This window comes from Orbicella faveolata, unplaced genomic scaffold (genome assembly GCF_042242905.1).
Source record: "Orbicella faveolata isolate gen_17 unplaced genomic scaffold, um_ofav_v1 contig_46, whole genome shotgun sequence".
NCBI classification, from domain to species: Eukaryota; Metazoa; Cnidaria; class Anthozoa; order Scleractinia; family Merulinidae; genus Orbicella; species Orbicella faveolata.
This window is the reverse complement of record NW_028301576.1, coordinates 31,801,901-31,817,512: the sequence shown is the minus strand read 5'-3', so window position 1 is coordinate 31,817,512 and position 15,612 is coordinate 31,801,901. Positions and strand designations below refer to the sequence as shown.

Genomic DNA, 15,612 nt, shown 5'->3' with positions numbered 1-15,612 from the left:
ACCTGGAAAAATATTCTTTATCGTTTTCCAAAAGGATTTTGGATTATCCATATTATCAGAAATTTCATTTCTTTGATATCTGCACTTCTCAATTTTAATCCTCTTAGATACTTGATTTTGTAGCCGCCTATACATACTCCAGTCAAATTCAGATCCAGATCTCCTTGCTTTCCTCAAACCAGAGTCACTTTCATTCATAAGCTTTTTTGTTGCAACTGTTAACCACGGACTCTTCACTCCTGTGATAATTTTACATCAAACAGGTGCATGTTTATTGCACACTGACAAGAATAGTTCCTTCCACTTCAGCCAGGCAGAATTTACATCTTCATTCAAAACATCATTCCACCAACTATTTTTCAGATCTTCACCAAAGACTTGTTGATCATAACTTGTCAGTCAATTGCGTGAAATTAAAACTAGAAAAAGTTCCTTTCAAATCCGTTGTTGATTTAGGGTACAAAGTATCCAGTAGGTCAAAATTAAAGTCTCCTGTAATAAACATTTCCTTGTTCTTGGCACTGGCACAGTCAAGGACCTTGATATGTTGGCTTGCTTTACCTTGTTTTACCTTCTCCACAACACCTGACTTGAGCATCTTGAGCCAAGAAGAAACATTTCTCTCACAGCAATACCAGAACGATGTTGAAAATATTTCATGCCAACTTGTTCAAGTCAAACTTTGTGTCAGGATATTTTTTCCTCACTATTTAACAGCGTGATTGATATATGATTCTGGGCTGGTGTGTGGAGAGGTAACAACAGTGCAATGTGCCCAAGTTTATTGAGGATTGGTAGCTCATTACTGTGATTTGTGGTAAGGAGTTCCCGTAGGTCCTTTGTGTGATCAATTGGGTATTGAAGAGATCCGTGTAGATTATTGCCCACTATAGTAATCTTATTCAAAACTTGTGCCGTTACACTTGTTTATTCGTAGGAATCACTTGTACATCACATTAACTCATTTCCGACACATCAAAAATGGGTGTGGCAAAAGGTCATAAGGTTAATCATTAATATCTTGGCAAATATTTGCAGGAGAATAATCTACCATATCTCATTTAAAAGAGCATAAAAACTACTCTCTAGAAAGAAAAGCTTTCCTTCATGGAGCGAGTAGTAATTTTTAAACAATTTAAATAAATTAAACTTGGCAGAAAAAGGAAAAAAAATGTAAAAAAATATTTAAAAAATGTATTTCCACTCTGCTGGTCAAATTTGATGTAGAAATAAATAATAGTCTAAAAATGGTAATTTTTACAACATTTTTGTTCACATTCTCTCAAAAAATCAGGTCAATTGATCTATACCATAGTATTTACTAGCCCTTGGTGAGTTATTTACAATACATTTGGTGAGCATTCTTCAAATTCCAAAGCAGCCACACCTATTTCACTGACCACACCCATTTCCGAAGGTCCAGAATTAGGTGTATTCTTAAACTTAATATCTCTGCTTTACTTTGGGCTAGAGACTTGAAATTTGCGATACTAGTTACTTGTTGCTATGCAACGACCTACTATTATAGTGAAACTGTGTTTTGATCTTGAGTTGGACCTTCACTTTGTACATGGAAAAAATAATGCATCGTCATGGTAGATTTAAACTCAATAAGTCATGCTAGGTTGTTTAAAACCCTCTGAAAGTAGGTCATTGCATAGATCTATTCATAATAAACAAACTGTGAAAATTTCATTCAGATATCTTAAACAGATTTTGGGATATTGTGTTTACTGTGATTGGACACACCTAAAAATCGGAATGTGAGAAAATGACAATTAAAATTTAATGTATGCAAGTTCAGTCCTAGAAGGCTCCAGCTTCTTACTGTGGTCCTTCAAGTGCTTCCAAATGGTCACTGTAACCTTTCTTATAGTTTCTAAGTTTCTTTCTTCTCTCTCTTGAATTATCTGAGCTCTTTCTGCGAGCATGGCATTGCCTATTGCAGTCCAGCTTTTCGCAGGCTTGTTTGCAGTGGAACCCTGGAGTAATGCCAAGCTCTTTGAGGACATGCATGATTGAAATGGCACCATCATTATAGTAAGACACTGCAAGATAAGCAGCAAGCTCAACTGTTGGTGGGCCAGAATGAGTCTCTTTTGTTGCACGTTGCCAGATAAGTGCATTTATGGCCTCTTCTGTTCTGAGTGCCACCATGGAGACAACATCGCAACAGATCTTCATCACTGAGGACTTCAAATACTGGATGGATTGCATTAGCAACAGCACCAGGCAAGGGATGTGCATGCTCATAATCAGATGTTCCCTTTGCCAAGTCCCTCTGAAACCCACACCATGAATTTTCTCCAGGGGGGCACAAGTCATGGTCCGGGTTGTAATCTGTTGATTGTGTGTGGAACCATATGGCCATGACACCATCCTGCATTGACTGGATATCATGTGTGTTGTTATGTATGGCCCTCCCATGATAGACCTGGAGTTGTTTTTGTAAGTCTTCCTGTGCCACCAATTGGTTTACCATCTTTGAGTCGTGTTTGACCCATGTGTTTTTTTAACGAGTGAAGGCGTGAACCCAGATGTTTCTGGACATGCCCAACGCATTCCAGCTTCGAGACCTGTTTTTCACCATAGACAGCTTCCTCGACAATGAGCTTATGAGCCTTGCTGTCACCGTCTCCTAGGAATTCAGTGTAATGCATTGTGTACTGTTCAACTGAGCGCTGAAATGTGGCTAGCAACCCAGAGGCATCCATTGAGCCAGAGGATCCAAGGTGGTTAGCCTGGCAAAGATGTTGGTAGCCTTCCCACCAGTCTTCAAATTGTGGTGTTCCTTCTTTGTTTCTCCACACTGTGCACTCCTTGCACTCTTTAGACATAACTTCAATGTCAATTGCCTTACCAGACACCGTGGACATGGCTGTTACTATCCCATACATGGGTGAGTACCCCCTACGTCTCGAAGTTCCATCTCCTGAAATGCCTATGTCAAAAACTCCATCTTCCTCTGGCTCATAAAATTTCTTGACATCTTCAGCAGCAGCCCTCATGCTTTGCTGGCAAACAGTCTGAGCGGCTTTCCTCACGGCATCAACATTATCCCTGTAGGAATTTTCATTCATAGGGGGATTCATGTTCATAGTTCCAGCGAATTTGACAAGTCCTTGGTGCCCAACACCAATACTTCTGGATGCAAGAACTATTCTGCGGTTGACTTCAAATGCCTGAGAGGTTCCAACTCTCAAAGAAGAATAAAACTTCTCCAAGAATTTACATTTTTTCCTGTACAATTGAGAATCATCAGGGTTGCAAATCCCATCTTTCCATCGCCATCTTCCTCAAACTCCACTTGGTTCTTCTTGCACAATGGGCAAAGCAGTAATCGAAAGATTGGGCCAAGAACTGACATGTCCACGAAGTGAAAACCTTGTACTGCAGCCAAATCATCATCGCTTGAAGAATTTTCTATGGTTTCAATTTTCTTGCTAGAATGTTCGTGAAGTTTTCCTGATGAAGCATGCAAGGATTTGTTTTCCAATGAGTGCGGGGAGTCTGTTTCGTCCGAGTCAGATTTGTCACTCTTCTCAATTGTTTCCTGCTCTACCAAAGCTTCCTTTAACTCCAAATTCTTTTGCCTTGTGTACTTATTTCCAGTAAACTTTCTTTTGTAGGTCTACCACTCCTAAATTTCTTTTTTGGGGGCATTTCTTTTCGATAACTTCACGAATGAATCATAAACAATGCAAGCATGTTTTTCTCTGTTCGCTACTTCCTGTAGTCGCATGAAATGTCCTCAATAATAGGCCAGACTGCTTCCCAGGCCCTAGGATGCACTCTGGCTGCTCATATGCGATATTTGACTTAGTTTGCATGGAAGTAGTGGGCATAACCATCACAGCCCACCTGGTCTTCTCCACTGCCAACGATGGAGGTCTAGGTTAATCTTGCAGAAATCAGCGTTCTTTCTGCAAGATGTTACAATGCACTGAAACCCTTAAAATATGGATTGCAGCTGCATTCTTCCAAACAGCAGCACAGCTTGCAGCTCTACAGAAGTCTCTGAAGTTGTTTTGCTTTTTCTTTGGCCTTTGTGACATGGAAATCAAGGGTTACTTTTCTTTCTTCTTTGTGTTTTTCTTTTTTGTGTGCCTCAAGGCAAATCTTGACCTTTATTATTTTAAGCACTGTTGATGTTCCAATAAACCTTTCATTGTCACAACAAGAGGAGCTTGGTAGTCTACCATCCCATATTCAAACTGCTGTCATTGAGCAATTGTAAATTGTGCACAGGATATCAAACATTCAGTATGAACTAGTATTATGTTCTTATCTCTTCTGTTAATGGACTTGTAAATGAGCTTTACTGGCACAGTGTCCTTTTTAATTAAGGCCTCCTCACAGAGCTCAAGGCCATGCTGGAATTACTTGTGAAAGCTGCTGCGTTTCAAAGTAAAAGTTTCCATGAACAAAGTGTCTTTAGCAGCCCTACCCAAATGACCACACACATCAGGAATAAAATCCTGCTCCATCGTTAGTGTCTAGGACATTGGAGTCAAAATTGAACTCCTCCTCCTCTCCCTTTTCACTTGGGTTTTCTCCTAGAATCACTTCATCGTCTTGTGAATGATCGTTTTCAGAAATTGATGTTCTGAATCCCTCTTGTGGCACCCTGTGCTACATTTTCTAAAAGGACATTTCCTGGCCAGAGAAAATTGCTGCAGTTGCAGTCCATTAGTGTCAAGTCTAACAGAGGCATCAAATAAATTTTGTTTGGCATACTTGGAATCTCCGGTCCCACAAGAGATCGAGAAGATGTGACAGAAATATTGATCAATCAAGTAAAGAAAGAATGGATAAATTACCTTGAAATCCAAGCTTGAAATTTTCTCAATAATACATGGTGAATTGATGTCTTTAAGCTTGCTGAACTGTTTCTGACTTTGCGGTCAAACTACCACTCATCTCTTGGAGAGAGAAGGGAAACTAACATGTGCAAACACACAATTCAATTTTAAGAAAGGCAGACTGGGAGTTGTGAATTCAAAAGCATAACTAAATCAACAAACTAAAGGTAAAGAAGGCTTCGATTTTGGAATTGCTCAGCCTGCCATGTTGTCTCATTAATCTGTGAGCGCCAAGTGCTCAGTCATCAGTTGTGACTTTGGGATACGATTTAGTGTCATTAAGGTGTTTAAGAGTTTCATTTTCTACCCATTCTGTAGAAACAAGTGCAGATCCAAGGTTTTTGTCTGTAGCCAAGACACAAACCGTGGGGTTTTCCTTAAGGTCACATAATCCTCTCCGTTCCTCAGAAGTAAAATTGCTTTTCCACTGAGGTGAATTCTGATTAAAGTTTTCCAGTAGCTCTTGACGGATTTTGTACAGGTTTTCATTGAGGTCATAATCCTCCCAAGGTGGATTCCAACCTGATTTAACGTACAACTTGGGGTTGAAAGCCAGGTGATCGGGCTGATCTGCATATCTGATGCAGACGGACGCTGTGACAGAAATCCTGTACTTGACTGTTAAAAACATGAGCAATAGGTGGTCTGAGCAAAGGTCTAAATTTGAGACCTAAGCCAAGAGTTCGTGACTGTGCTGGAGGAAGAATGACATGTGAAAGATTGTGAAATTCCAAGTTCCCTGGTAGCAGATCAAAAATGTTTCCTTGCCATTTTGTCAAGCCATTTGCAGTAACTGTCTCTTGTATCTATTTTCTGGGGCCGTTGCCACAGCCTTTCCTGTTTTTTGACTGCTGGGGATGGCGGGGACAAGAAACAGAAGGCGATAGACCATCTGAGAAAGTTACATGGAATGTCTTGGCTGTCTCCATCGGCTTTGTCTCTCTTGTTTGGCCACTGCCACAGGTGAGGTATGGGCATCCTGGCTTGCCTCCTGTCGGTGTTGGTTCCGATTTTTACAGTTGGCCTGATCTTTATCACAGCCTTTGGATTTTTTTGCGGAGGCTGCTTTGTTTTGTCTGTCGAAGAAACTGAGCTGAGTTTGGAAACTGCTTTATGCACTGCATGATAAACCATATCACAAATTGACTGCTCATCTGGCTTAAATTCCATTTCCATTTTCTCAGTTCGTTTTGCCTCTTTGGTGGCTTTCTAAATTTTCTCTGATACCCATTTTGAGGTTTGTGTCATGGCACACTTGAAGTAGAAGTTGTCAGCAAAGCATTTTGCTGACTTCATGATTTCATCCGCTTGGACGTCATCTGTGTGGTGTAAAACATGTCTCCATTTTAGATTTTTGGGAAACAAAATTAATAGCACAAGTGGCTCTTATTTTTGTTTTGCTAAGCAAGAAATGTTCCCTAAGTTTACTTGTAATACACTTAAAATCACCCACACTATACTTGGGAAGGAGAATTAAGTATATACTGCTTTCAAGGGAATTCTCAAGTCATAAGTGAGATTCTTATGTGTTCTCACCCATACAATGTAGTTTCTACATGTATAGCAGAATTCTGTGGCTGGGCTCACTCACAAAAATGGCTTCAAAAATGAAATACAAATTAATTAAATTTGATTTGTTCCAGTGGTGCATCAAAATAATTGTTAATTCTATTCACTTGGGATGTTGCATTTGTGTCTGATGTCTTTCTTCTTTCGGGGCACTGAGCCCGATAGTGGCCAACTCCTCTACATAAGTGGCAAGGAACTGAAAGGGACAACAGTAGGAATTGACATCTACAAATGCATGGTGAATACAATTTTAACAAAGCACAACACAGGCTGAAGTGATTAACCAGACATGACTACTTACATTTTTTTGGTGGTAGCCGTTGACGAAGGTCATCTACCCTATTGTTAGCTCTCCCTCTTTCTCTCTCTGCATGTCTTCCATTTCTTCTCATTTCTTCCCGCCTGCACCTCTCCCCTCTCTCTGCCGCTCCACCTGTCTATATCTGCACTCCATTCTCCGCCTCTCCTACTGTCTCTGCCTCTCCTCTGCTCTACGCTTGTCTTCCTGTCTCTGCCTCTGTTCTTGCTGACATCTTTCTTGTTTTTCTGCTCTTCTGTCTCTCACTATCATTCATCCTGTTCCAGTTGTCTCCATATCCAGTCCCTCCACATTTCATATTCATGTTGGTCTTTAGGGCTCAGCAATACCCACCGATCACTTTGAACTTGGTGTAACAGACCCGCTGCATCTATTTCAGTTGCTGTTGTCTCTTTGGTCGATACTTTAAGGGCTTTGTCGCACTTGTGATATCTGGATCTGCTGGTCTTTCCCTTTCTCACCTTCTGCCAGCAATTGAATTCATCATATTCCTCCATTGTCCACACAGCATGAGAACATCCCCTTGGAACAGTCTTGTCGGTTCTCATTCTCTGTTCACAAAGAAATCGCTCCATAACTAGATCGAGCCCAATGCATACATTTTCATGACACTCTGAGTACATATTTGACAATGAAATTACCTGAAAAAAATAACAGATTACCATGAGTAAAAAAAGGTAAATTTGGTTTGTAATATATAGCAGAATTTCTGCTGCTATATTTTATAATTCTGGATGTCCAATAGGATTGGGACAGTCAAGGGTGCACATACAGTTTTCTTCTTGTACCATGGCTCTAAATTTTCCCAAGAATTGAATTTTAGGGACAAGCAGAAATTATAAAATGTGAAAATTTAGTACCAGATCTTAAAGGTCCAAGGTTTGAGTCCTCGTTTGGTCCATCTTTCCACAAAAGCAACACAGTTCCAGGTATTTTGTCATTTGAGCTCAGGGAACGATGCAAGGCATTTCAATTTCACACTCCCTCCAGTCTGATGGTAGCAGGACCTTCTGGATGTGGCAAAACCTTGTTTACCACCAAACTTCTTTTGTACAATTTGGATCTTTTTACTGATCCTCCAAAAAACAATCATTTCTGTTACAGATCGTGGCAAAAGGGATACGAACCACTTCAACGTGATGGTGTAAAGTTTAACGAAGGCATCCCTGACAGCGACTCTTTACCAAAATTGTTCCCCCAAGGAGGATTGTTGTTTTTGGACAATCTCATGGATGAAGGTAGTAACAACAAATGCTTGTTGGATCTCTTTACCAAACACTCTTATCATCAAAACATCATGGTGATATACTTGTGACAGGATCTCTTTCCGAACGGGTAAATAAGTACCTTACTTGTGAAATGCATACCTCGATACCGATTTTAGGCAGCGTCAACACGGATCCAGATATTTTTGAATCTGCAGAGCATACTTTGCATGTACAGAATCGCTGCAGAATAAGATTCCTGATTTAGTTTTGTGTTACTGCTGTTTCGTTGAGTATGCTTGGATTGATTTCCTGTAAATAGCCCCCACTCTCGAGAGATCAGTGGAAATCAGTCTAAAAACAGAAATTAAATGTGCTTCCCGATCCTCAGTTGAATGTCCCAATCAGACCCGCCATCCTTGTTGATGTTAACTTGGAAAGGTTCGATTATAGCCACTGTTGACAAAAGAATCCCGCGTGCACTTGTAGCCCCCACTCTCGAAGTCGAGAGATCAGTGGAAATCACGTCTAAAAACAGAAATTAAATGGGGGCTTTTCATTTATTATTTCACGAGTGCGCCCTAAGCACTAGTTTGTTATCTCTTGTGGTGTTACGAACTGTGAGTGTTTCATAATAGCAAGGCAACTTGTAGAATTAGTGTTTGATAGTCATGTTAATCTGCGTAGAAAAAGTGCTTTCAGAACAAAATATTGGTGATTTTTTTGAAACTCCCTTGGATGGTAATAAGGTTACTTGTGCAACATATCCCTTGATACTCATGACTTATTTTCCTAAAGAGAGGCAACTAGGCTATAACATAGCTGAGAGCATTTTAGAATAAGAAGCCTACTTGTAGAATGAGTGCCGTGATAGTCTTGTTAATCCATGTACAAGCGCTTTGAGAATGAAACATTGCAGTTTGTTATCCCTTGTGGTGTTGAGTTAAGCCCACACATTTTGCTTTTGTGACCTTTCCCAAAAGTCGCTTGGATAGTAATAAGGTTACTTGTGCAAGGTATCCTTGGATACTTACGATTACAAAATTTTGCAATGAGTTGACAAAAAATCGTGAAGTTAGCAAAAAGACGCAAATTTTGTAAATTTTGTAAAATCCGCAAGCTGTTGCTTGCTGATGGATTAGCATAAAGTTGTAAATTTTGCAACAATGTGTGGAAAAATTGTTGAGGCAGTGAATTTTTGTAAATCTTATAGATTTTAATGAAAAATCACAAATTTTGTTAAATTTGAAACTCAAATGAAAATCATAAAATTTGTAAATTTTGTAACTGCTTTCAATCTTGGACATGAGCGGTGGCTTTATCACTAAGTGATTCGTGACAATCGGCGGTCAGTGCACTCTTGTGGCCACGTCCGAGCCATGTCAGTGTTTGAAACTGGTGTGTTTTATCAGTCTTTTGCCCTGCATATTTCGTACAGAGGGTACTTTGTACAGAGCAAGAATTCACTCACTGTTTATCCATTGAATTTATGTATATATTTATATACAATATAGAGAGTTAAAAAATTGCGAGGACGGACAACTTCTGACGTAAAAATGATTACAAAATTTTAATAAAAACGTTTAGGTCAGAGACCTTCACTTATTACAACTTTTGAATGAAAACAAGCTTTAAATAAGATTAAGGTGCTAGTGATTATGTAATTACAAGTGACAACTAATGAATAAGGTACAAAGTCACATGAATGAGCAAAAAGTGGTGCTAATTAACAAAGGACAAAAAACAAAATCAACAAAGCCAAGAATATTGAATGAATCGAAAACAAGCTACTATGAAAACAATTTGCAGAATATGAGAGATAAAAACTAAAAACTAGAAATCCAAACTGGCTAAAATGAATAGAATAACTGAAGAGTCAATGCGGCAAGCATTAGAAAAAGTTAAACCCACCCTTACCTATAACTGTAAACATCAACCATACCAAAATCCCAAAACGAGGCCTTTGCAGCCTGAAAGGGCAAATTAGCAACAAAATCTCTGGAGGTGCCCTTAAATAATATTAATCATAATAAGATCCCTTGGCAGGGCCTTTGAGTCTAATCAACACCTAAAAGGCTGACAAAATCCAAGAAAAGGGCCTTTGAACAATTAATCAGTAACGTACAATCTAGGAGAGGAAATTAATTATAACAAATTCTGTTTTTCGCATGAAATCCCTTTTATTTAAACCATGGGGTGCCAAAGAGAACAGCTGAGCATACCAGTAAGCCTCTTTAGTAATGAAAAGCCTATCAATCTCCTCAGAGTTTTTCGGGGTCTGTACCTGATCAATACATTGGAATGAAAATTCACCTAGAGTGTGTGGGGGTTTGTTAAAGTGTATTGCTACTTCACAAGTTGTTTTGTTTGTGAGCATAGCAGACTTGTGATTGCTTAACCTAATTCTAAAATTGGTGCTAGTAGATCCCACGTATTGCAAGCGACATTTCTTGCAAGAAGCCAAATTAATTACATTTTTTGAGTCACAAGAAAGTCTGGAATGAATGGTGTATTTTTTGCCCTTCTGAGGACTAAGAATTAATTTGATTCAACAAAGAAATTGTAACAAAGGTCGCATCTATTCCTATCACATTTGAAGCAACCATTGTTGTCCCTTTTCGACAGTTTTAAAACGAGATGGTGCTAATAATTCTTTGGGAAAAGTTCTTTTAATTTGGAGTTGGATTGTAGAATGAACAAATGCTTTCTGATTATGTTGCCCATGTCAGGTAAATATGGATTAAATGTAATCACAAATGGAAATAATTTCTTTGTTTCCTTTCCACTAGTCCTAAGTAAATCATTTCTAGGAATGGCAGAGGCTTTGGAGAATTAATCAGAAAGTAATTTACAGGGATAGCCCGGTTAACAAGGTACCCTCTGTACTCAGCTGTTCTCTCGGCAAGAAAAATTTCTTCAGAGCAATTTCTTTTTAATCTTGTGGCTACTCCAAAAGGAATAGCCTGGAAAACATGCTTAGGATGGGAGCTAGAAGGTGGAAGATATAAATGACTGTCTGTAGGTTTGGAATAGACGTCTGTCTTAATAAACCCGTCGATAAGATATAAAGTAAGATCCAGTACATGAAGTGCATGCTCAGAAAAAACTAACTCAAATTTAATAGTAGGATACAGGGAATTAGTGTAATCTGTAAATTGATGTAGGGCAGGAAGGCCTTGCTGCCAAAGATATAATAATATATAATAATATATAATATATATATAACTCAAATAATAACATAATATAAATATATAAATAATATATTGAATACATATATATGATATTTATTAGAAGACAGTCCAATCAACTGAAGATACGACTTGGGATTTTATTACTAACTAGTTTCGTACCGCACAACCTGTGCGGCACTCATCAGATAAAATTGCCAAAAGTAAAGATTACGACGTTACACTGGTATATAGGGACACCGAAGGAATAGAAAAGTATAAAATTACAACGGTTATAACTGGAACATCGCAAGAATACTAAAAAAGTTTAAAATAACAACGGTTTCTGTGAACAATAAATACTTAGAATATGCCTGACAACAGGGGTTTTCAAATCTAAAATAAACAGTTGCTATTACGTGACAGCTTTCAAATTTTTAAGTAGGAATTTGTGTGCGTGTCGACAAGTGGTTATTAGTTCATTTCGTTTATTCAGAGAAGTGAGGTCGGGTCTGCAGATTATGAAATACTTCTCATACAGGCACAAGTTACAGCGATTCAAAGCTTGATTGTATGAGGCAGCTTGCTTCAGGATCTTCCAAGTGATTTGAAAATTTATTTTGGCGTCCTTCAACTGCCAAATATGTTTGCTGAGTTCAGTATTGAGTTTCTTACTCGGGTGATTAAAAGAAGCTTCGTGGTTGGTGAATCTAGTCTTGAAGGAGTTTTCAGTAAGTCCCACGTAGGTCTGATCAGGCCTGTTGTCCTCCGTCGCCACAGTTGCTTGGTACACCACTGATTGCTTGAGACAATTGCCAGCTAAATATTTAGATATTTAGATTTAATATTTAGATAGATTTATGGAGTTGGACTAATTCAAACACATTTATTCGCTACTCTGAATTTCATACTTCTTGCGAAGCATTCATCAGGCAACTGCCAGAAAAAAAACGGTTACAATCTTAGATATACACATTTAAAATAGGGAACAATGCCTTACAGCCTGACATGTCGAGATGTTATTGGGTGATGGAAGTGTAACAGTCTTGTATACACAATACAATTAAGCGATCACGTTACTTAACAGAAATTTCTTAGAGTGTCTGCAGGTCGATGTCAGTTCGTTTCTTTGATTTAGTGTTGCCATTTCTGGTTTACAAATGATGAAAAACTTTTCCCATAAACAGAGATTACATTTATTGTTGATGTTTGAATACGATATCGCTTGTTTTACTTTCCTCCATTTGATTTCGTAATTTATTTTATGGTCCTTCAGATTCCATACGTGTTTACTTAGTTCAGTTACATTTCTGTACCGTTTGTTTCTGAAAGAGCGTGTGTGGTTTCTCTACCGTTCTTTAAAAGTTGTGTTGCAAAGGCCGATGTATGTTTCTTTTGATTCCGGGTTAGTGACCTCTGCTTGATAAATGATGTTCCTCACATTGCAATTTCTGTCCAGGGGGCAAGAATTCTTGTTATGGCAATTGCAGACCTGTTTCGTTTCATCAGAGGATTTTAATTCATTGTTAAGTTCAGCCTTGTGGTTGGATATTATGGTCTTGACGTTGCTCATACAGCTATAGCTCAGTTTTTAGAGTGTTTCAATTAAAGATTTTATGGAGTGGATTCAACTTAAAAAAGTGCTGGTGATATATATAATATTTATATACATACACATCCATCCTAAACCTTCAGTGCTGCACTGATGAGGCCCAGAAGGCAAAATGGTACTATATGTAGTTCTGTTGTTGTTTGGCACACGAGGCTCTGCTTTCATGTTCAAATTGAACCCTCCCTCCCTCTCTAGGGATGAGTCACTGCATACCAGCACATGTGGCTTTATTTCCGTCCCAGACGTTTTGGCACCGCACTGTCTGCAGACCGACAGTTTAACAGAGAACAGATAACAAAGAGAGCACAAAGTCCAAACATTCCATGACACAAAACCTTTATTTTTACACCGTCAACGACCCTAAGTTTACATCCATTTATCTTTACTGCATGTAACCTAAAAATATTGTATAGAATGTTACAAATAGTCAAAGTCAAATGGCATCACAAAAACGATTTCATGTGGTTCATCTGCTCAATTGCCTCGTCTCTGGAGCGTCTAAGAAACAAATGACGTCCAGTCTCTAGGTCCGTGTACTTGCCCTGAATGCCCGGCAATTCTGTACCACTTGCCCCAGGCCCCACATCTCTTTTTCAGATCCTCGATCTCTATGGTGTCCCTCGTGTACCTCAATTTCCATCAGGTTGACTGGTCCCCCTCAACAGGGTCTTTCCTGCTTGCAACAGTAACAATTACTCATGGTGATTCTAGACCTAGAGTGGTTAAGTAAAAACAAAATATGAAAAATGTTCATTATGTTCGCGAGGTGGTCAATCGGTCGATGTACCTGCTTTGTGTTGCTTGTTCACTCACTCACTCGTCCAAGACGTCTTCGAAATGATGGCGGCGACAATCAGAATGACCCGTCTTTAGATATAATTGGCTGTGCAGGGCAGCAATGGGCCACTTTGACATCATGGATGTCACCACTCGTGATGAAATTCGCTTCATAATGCAACGTCACTTCGACGTCACAGCCATGACGACATAATCGTAAACGTCATAACTGTGACATCAATGACCCCACCCCCCATTACATCATCATATCTTCGAGTCCCCACTCATTCAGGGGTGGTGGAAAAAAAATGGGGTGGGTTTGTATTAAAGGTAGACTATGAGTAGGTCATCTTTTGCTTAGTCTGTCGTGTGTGATGCGAAAGAACACCGCGAGAAGAAATGGCCGCGTGAAATCCTGGGGACGAGGAGCGTGTGAAAGGAGGGGCTACCACCTAAGCCCAAGAGTTTGCCCTTTCAGGGCCGAGTGATTTTTCGGTGTAGAATTTCTCATCTTGACGTCCTCTTATTATCGCCTGTTGTCAGTAACCCCGGGAGATATCCTGATTAAAATTGCTCTATTCTACTCTTCAAGTAGCCAGGCAAAGACATATGCTGTGAGAAGTATATCTTCGTTCAGTGTTCGTTCAGTAAAACTACCAAAGAAGTTTTAAAAAGAAGACGGCGAATGAGGCATCTTTTAAGGATTTTGCTGTGTCTGTAGGTGTAAATCTAAAAGTTATTGCGAAAATTTCAAATGCAGAGTTTCAACTGAGAATTTACATTATGTAGTTGACATAGGAGACCAACCAACTGCAGTGAAATGTTTGCCGATAGCAGCAGAAAGTTTTAGGTGAATGTCCGGTTTCAATCGAAAGTCCAGTCCAGTCTTTCACATGGACAGCAGAAAGGCCAAGCTCAGTGAATTTACATTAGCTGACTTTGATGATACTGTTGAGCGGCGAAATCACTAACACACTCGCAGTCGGGTTGGAGGTAGAAAGCTTTGCCACACAAAACACTGGATAAATTTAAATCTTTCCAAAGACTGTTGGCAGATTCGCAAGAACACTACGGCTTGCAAAGCGTGATTCCAACGCTTTGATTTGCTCTGGTACCGCTTCGATTTGCTCCGGTTGCAAAACATTCCTGCAAGATGTCACATGCATCTTGAATGTTGACAAGACGTTGTCAGCGCTCCTAACATAAGCCAATTATATTTTTGCATCGTGAGAACAGAGCGTAATTCAAACTCTTGGGCATAGGCGGTAGTCCCTCCTTTTTTGTGCTCCTCGCTCCCAGGATTTCGCGCAGCCATTTTTTGCTTGCAGTTTTCTTTCGCGTCACGCACGACGGACTAAGCGAAAGAGGGACTACTCGTAGTCTATATAAAAGGAGGCACCGAAGTAAGACCTGTTGAAATTCAAGTGAACACTCAAGATCTTCTCAAAGAACCAAATGTCTCAGGAAGAAAAGAAGGACAGGAAGGTGGAAGAGGAGAAGGACCCCGACAAGGAAGAGGAGGAGAAGAAAGAGGAGGACAATAACAAAGTGTTGGCGAGTGATCCGAGGACAAGCCAAAGGGTGCTGTGGGACCTGAGTTGTTTAGTGGAACCAGCTGAGGGTGTGCAGTACGTGACCATCGACGGGCTGGGCTATATTTTGATTTGAGAAGGCATTGTATTGCATGCCACGGAGAAAGAGCTTGGATATTGTGGCTACCCTGGTACCTGGTATTGAACGATGTGGCGATATATCTGACCCTGGTACTGAATGATGTGGTGATATATCTGTGGCATGTGACAGAGACCGTAGACGAGAATGCCCTCGGTTTGTTGCCAAGTTGTCTGGACCTAAAAACAGAAGGGTGAGCGGCAGTAGCGCATGGCGAGTTTGGTAGGATCAAAGACGAATTCAAAATGGATGTCCTGCTGCTGACGATGACTTGTGACAGACCCAACAGGCAAAGATTCTGGTGCGACTACCCGTTCATGGAGTCTTGAGTGCCTAAGAGCGCATTTGATCACATCGTGCAGTCTCTCCGCTAAGTCGTTCGAGTGCACAGATGCTGAAGATGGAATCATCTGTATGACTTTTGCACTTA

At 39.8% G+C, this 15,612-nt stretch overlaps 1 pseudogene; it reads right to left on the bottom strand.

Moving 5' to 3' along the window:
- Window positions 1–1,806: 1,806 nt before the first annotated feature.
- On the bottom strand, window positions 1,807–3,663 carry LOC149099757 (uncharacterized; annotated as a pseudogene).
- Between the last annotated feature and the right edge of the window lie 11,949 nt (window positions 3,664–15,612).